This window comes from Mus pahari, chromosome 5 (genome assembly GCF_900095145.1).
Source record: "Mus pahari chromosome 5, PAHARI_EIJ_v1.1, whole genome shotgun sequence".
Lineage (NCBI taxonomy): Eukaryota > Metazoa > Chordata > Mammalia > Rodentia > Muridae > Mus > Mus pahari.
This window is the reverse complement of record NC_034594.1, coordinates 115,336,019-115,341,859: the sequence shown is the minus strand read 5'-3', so window position 1 is coordinate 115,341,859 and position 5,841 is coordinate 115,336,019. Positions and strand designations below refer to the sequence as shown.

At 37.3% G+C, this 5,841-nt stretch overlaps 1 pseudogene; it reads left to right on the top strand.

Moving 5' to 3' along the window:
- The first annotated feature begins 5,005 nt into the window (after positions 1 to 5,005).
- On the top strand, positions 5,006 to 5,596 carry LOC110322375 (annotated as a pseudogene).
- The last annotated feature ends 245 nt before the right edge of the window (positions 5,597 to 5,841 follow it).

Here is a 5,841-nt window from a genome sequence, read left to right as displayed (position 1 = left end):
GCAAAACCCAAGTATTGGTCTTTCGGTCCTTAGAAGGACTGAAGAAAATATTCCCAGGTAGAAGGTGTGAGGAGTGAGATGGTGAAAAGGGGAGACAGGATCAGGTATGAGAGGTGACTGGGATGACATACAGAGTGTCAGGAATTTGAACATAGGTGTGTAGCAATGGGGGGTGGGGAATAGGGAGTAGCCACTAACACGTCCCAGATGCCAGGAAAGCAAGAGTCTTCCATGACACAACGGGGATGACATTAGCTGAAATGCCCAACAAAAGGGAGGAAGAACCTGTAGAGACCATATTTAGAGGTTAGATAAGACCAATGGTTGTGGTACGGGACCACCCACTCATATCCAAATTTTTAACCCAGAATTGTTCCTGTATACAGGAAATATAGAGAAATAGTGTGGAGCAGAGACTAAAGGAAAGACCATTCAGATACTACCCAACCTGGGATTCCATCCCATATACAGACACCAAAGCCAGACACTATTGGGGATGCGAAGAAGTGCTTGCTGACAGGAGCCTGATATAGCTGTCTCCTTAGAGTCTCTGCTATAACCTGAGAAACACAGAGGTGGATGCTCATAGCCAACCATTGGACTGAGCACATGGTACCCAATGAAGGAGTTAGAAAATGAATGAAGTAGCTGAAGGTGTTTGCAACTGCATAATATGAACAACAATATCAATCAACCAGACCCTCCCCCAGAGCTCCCAGGTTGTAAACCACCAACCAAAGAGTATACATGAAGGGGCCCATGGCTCCAACTGCATATGTAGCAGAGGATGGCCTTGTGGGACATCAATGAGAGAAGAGGACCTTGGTTCAGTGAAGGCCCAATGCCCTAGTGTAGGTGAATTCCAGAGTAGGGAAGCAGGAGTGGTTGGGTGGTTGGGGTGTACCCTCATAGAAGGAGGGGAAGGGGAGGATGGGATAGATGGTTTCCAAAGGGGAAACTGGGAAAGGGTATAACATTTGAAATGTAAATAAATAAAATATACCCCCTCCAAAAATTACCAGAATGACTGTTAAGATTTTTTTAAATTAAGTATGAATAATTATGTAGATAAATATGAATTACTGAAATTAGTGGAAATGACAATTACCAGGCTCACTTTGGAAATTAAAATTAGTGTGGATGGCACATAATAAAATAAAAAATGTAAGTAAAAACAAATTACTTCATTCATCAGTCCCACTATAGGGAGAACTATCATAATAGTGTGTGTGTGTGTGTGTGTGTGTGTGTGTGTGTGTGTGTGTGTGTGTGTGTGCGTGTGTATGCGTGCATGATAAATTAACTTACCTATAAATATTAAAAAATTACAATGTTGAATGATATACAATCTGCGTTTACAATTAAAGAAATAATAAGTATACGTAACAGGGCTGGAGGATTGTCACAATTCTCTGCTTTGTTTTACTGATATATAATTGGTAGATTCCTAAACTTCCCATTGTTTTCCTTTTGTATATTTCTATACATATGTTCCCGAAGCATTGAATTAGAACTCTCACGATGGGTTGCTTTGATCCATTAATCCATTGATCTGAAAATGCCCAATATTTTTTAAGCTGGGATACAATTCTTTTTTTATTGATTATTTTATTTATTTACATTTCTTTTTTAATTTCTTTTTTAAATTTTTTATTAGTTATTTACATTTCAAATGCTTCCCACTTCCCAGTTTCCACTCCCCAAATCCCATTTCACCCTCCTCCATGCTGCTTCTGTGAGGGTGCTCCCCCACCTACACATACTCTCCTGCCTCACCATCCTGGCATTCTCCTATACTAGGTGCATCAAGCCTAAGACCTCTCCTCACATTAATGCCAGATAAGGCTATCCTCTGCTACATCTGCAGCTGGAACCATGGGTATTATTTTGTTGGTGGATTAGTCCTTGAGATCTCTGGGGTATCTGCTTGGTTTACATTTCAAATATTGTCCCTCTTCCCACTTTTCTCTCCTCAAGCCACCCATTCTATCCCCAACACCTTTGACTTTATGAGGGTGTTCCTCCACACACTTACCCATACCTGCCTTACCACTTTAGTACCTCCCTATTCTGGAGCATCAAATTGCCACAGGACCAAGGGCCTCCCTCTAATTAATATCAAATAAGGCCACCCTCTGCTACATATGTACCTAAATCCGTAGATCCCTCCGTGTGTAATCTTTGGATGATGGTTTAGACCCTGTGAGCTCTGAGTGGTCCAGTAAGTTTATATTGTTCTTTCTATGGGGTTGCAATCTTTTTCATTTACTTCAGTCCTTTTCCTAGCTCTTCCACTGGGTTTCCAAGGTTCCATTTGATTGTTGGCTGTGAACATTTGCATCCATATTAGTCAGGTGCTGGCAGGGCCTCTCTGGGGACAACCATACTAGGTACCTGTTAGCAAGCACATCTTGTCATCAGCAATAGGTTTTAGTGGCCATTATTGACAGAAATGATGATCAGTATATGTAAATGCAGAAAGCTGCTAATTTTTAAAGAACAGCAATAATCTTTGATTCCTTCCAGAGATGTGGCATTCATAGAGAAGTTGGTGGGATTTTGTAAACAAATATTACAACAGAAAAAACAGGGAGCTAAGCCATATTTCCTTGTAGATTACTGCATCTCTGCTACCTTTCTTTAGAGAGGCTGTGCAATTAAAAATTAGCTTTGAGCTGAGCTGGATACAGATGCAATAATTTTTCTGTAATCAAAGATAATTGAATGATTATTTGAAAATATAAATGAATCAAGTAAGCAGATATACATCTGGAAGTTATAGGTAAACATGGAGACATGAAAATACTTGAGCATAGAGAGTACACAGCTAGAGCCCAGTTATCCAAACAAGCAAAAAGAAAAAACCTGAGGAAATGGCTTTCATTATGATCATGGCTTCTATGTTCATGGGTACTTCATCAGAATTTTCTGAACTTTGGTCCAGTAGATGATACTAAATCATCCTTTCTTCTTAAATAGACAATGTGTTAGTTCTAAGTATAATCATTATAAAAATATACTACTATACTATAAATGCAGCCAAAAATATGAATATATTTCCAATTAAGTATCCAATGTAATAACATATTGATTTATATTTTTCATATTTCATTTTATACATGGCTTATATTCTCCAAAAGTTGAAAGACATAAATATTTGAAACTAAAACTTAATATTCTAACAAGTTCAGTACAAAACAGAAGCTATAAAATATTTCTAAGCACAGGCTACTTTGAATTCATAATATAATATTTGAAAAATCTTTAAATTTCAGACTATGTATTGAGCATATTTTGTAGAATAAAATTAGTGAATAAGCTCTCATTTCCAATTTTAAGCAGGGGTTTGCATCTTGAAATCATGATGTGATGTAGACTGGCTAGTTCATAGTAAAGCTACATAATAATTTCTACTTCAAGACTATTTTGAATTCATTATTTTGTGAAAATTATATAAATGTTCATATTGTCTCCTTGAGTTAAGCTAAAAGTGCATTGTACACCAAGTAGCTCTAAGACAAATTTAACATGAAAATAGTAGTCAAATGAAGCACAATAAATTTTTTTCTAAGTATGTTTTGTTATAAAACAGCACTAATACCAGTAAATCAAAGTCTGAATATTGCATATATTAGCATGCTATTATGTGTGTAAATAAGCTCATTTATTGTGTCAGGGATATTTCTACAAAAATTGCATCTGAATTAGCTTTACATAATAATACTGAGCATAGTTTTACTCTCACTTAGAAAATGTTGAATAATATTTCACAATTTTTCTTATAAAATTAGCACATTAATTTTGTAGAAATGATAAATATGTGTCTGAATCACACATATATATTATATTAGAGTTAAGCATTAGCTAATCTGCATGATTAAAATTCAAAGCAATATGTAAATCCTTGAGAATAGCAGCTACTACTCATTCTACAACCTATTAAGTTTATGCATTACTGACATTCATACAATAATATCTAAGCCCCTCTCAACATTGGAAGTAACAAATAAAGTAAAACAAATGATGTAATGGTGCATAGTTATGTGGACAATTTAATGTTGTATAATCAAATACTCAGGGTGGTTTAAAGAGATTTGATCTGTCTAAAACAGTATCTGGTCTAATCATATTTTTAATGTTTTATCTCTACAAATGGAGAGAAATAACCAGCAACTGGTATTGTCCTTATCTGTGTAGCAGAAAATGTAAGAATAAGGAAAAAAATTGTTTCACTTTGTCACTTTTTGATGTAGTGCTTAGCAGTAGGTGGCCCTCTGCTGATTCTGCCTGACTGCCTGTGGGAGCTGTCCTGCCAGCTCCGAAGAACAGCTCCCAGGGATTCTATAATTGCAGCAGACTACAAGGTCTCTTCTAAGTGAGATGCTCTAAGGAAAACTTTAGAAGACTTAGATAGTCAGAACTATTTATTATTTGAAATGAAACAAGAATCTTGAGATAATTACCCAAGGAGATCATTGCTAACGTGGTTCTTTCTGGTATGCCACATCATCTCCTGTGCATAGACTTAAGCAGATACTTTTTTTTTTTTTTATTATTATTATTTTCTTTATTTACATTTCAAATGCTATCCCGAAAGTTTCCCATACCCCTCCCCCCACCTCTGTCCCCCTTTAATGCATGGGCTGTTATACTCTTTATTTTAAACTTGATTTAATTTATATAGAATTCTTTAAACAAGTTTATGTTTTATTTTTCCATAGCCATAAGAGGTTTTTGAATACTAAGGTCTTTTTTTAATTATCTTTATTTTTTCCCCATAAGGTAACATTTTCTCATCACTCAGACTTGGAAGAATTATCCATGAAGAACATATAATAAGTAAATAATAAAAGCAGTAACTTATAGGCAATAAATTAATAATTATCAGATTTTATTTTAGAGCTATACTTTCTAATTGAACTTTATTATATTTTAGTTCTTAAAATTTGAAGTTAAAAAGCTGCTCACACCCAGGCCGGTAGACTCAGTTTCAGGCACCAGCATCATGCCTATGACAGTGTGTTACTGGGACATCCATTGGCTGGTTCACACTATTCAGCTGTTCCTGGAATACACAGATTCAAGCTATGTGAAAGGTACACCATGGGAGACCCTCCTGACTATGACAGAAGCCAGTGGCTGAGTGAATTCAAACTGGGCCTGTAATTTCTCAATATGCCTTACATAATTGATGGGTCACACAAGATCACCCAGAGCAATGCCATCCTGCGCTATACTGCCTGAAAGCACAACCTGTGTGGGGAGACAGAAGAAGAGAAGATTCGTGTGGACATTCTATAGAACTAGGCTATGGATGTCTCCAATCAACTGGCTAGATTCTGTTACAGCCCAGAATTTCAGAAACTGAAGGCTGAATACTTGGACCAGCTCTCCTCACAGTTCCTGGACAAGCAGACATGGTTTGTTAGTGAAAAGATTACTTTTGTAGATTTCCTTGCTTACAATATCCTGGCCCTGCACCCTATACTTGAACCCAGGTGCCTGGATGCCTTCCTAAACCTGAAGGACGTTGTGGCCTGCTTTGAGGGACTGAAGAAGATTTTATGATTACATGAAGACCAGCCGCTTCCTCTGAACACCCCTATGTACAAGGGTGGTCACTTGGGGTAATAAGTAGGGCCTTGGCTGGGCAGGAAGTGGAAACTGGGGGTTCTGGGATCAATTGAACTTCCTATAGCCCTGGTGGTGCCTTCTGTCCATCCCCTTCCTGACTCCAGAGTGTCAAGGATCCTCTTTGCTTTCATCCAGTCCCTGCCTCTTCAAACCCTCTAAAGCCTAGGCTCCTATGTTTCCTTTAACAAAATGCCCTTCTAGCATAAC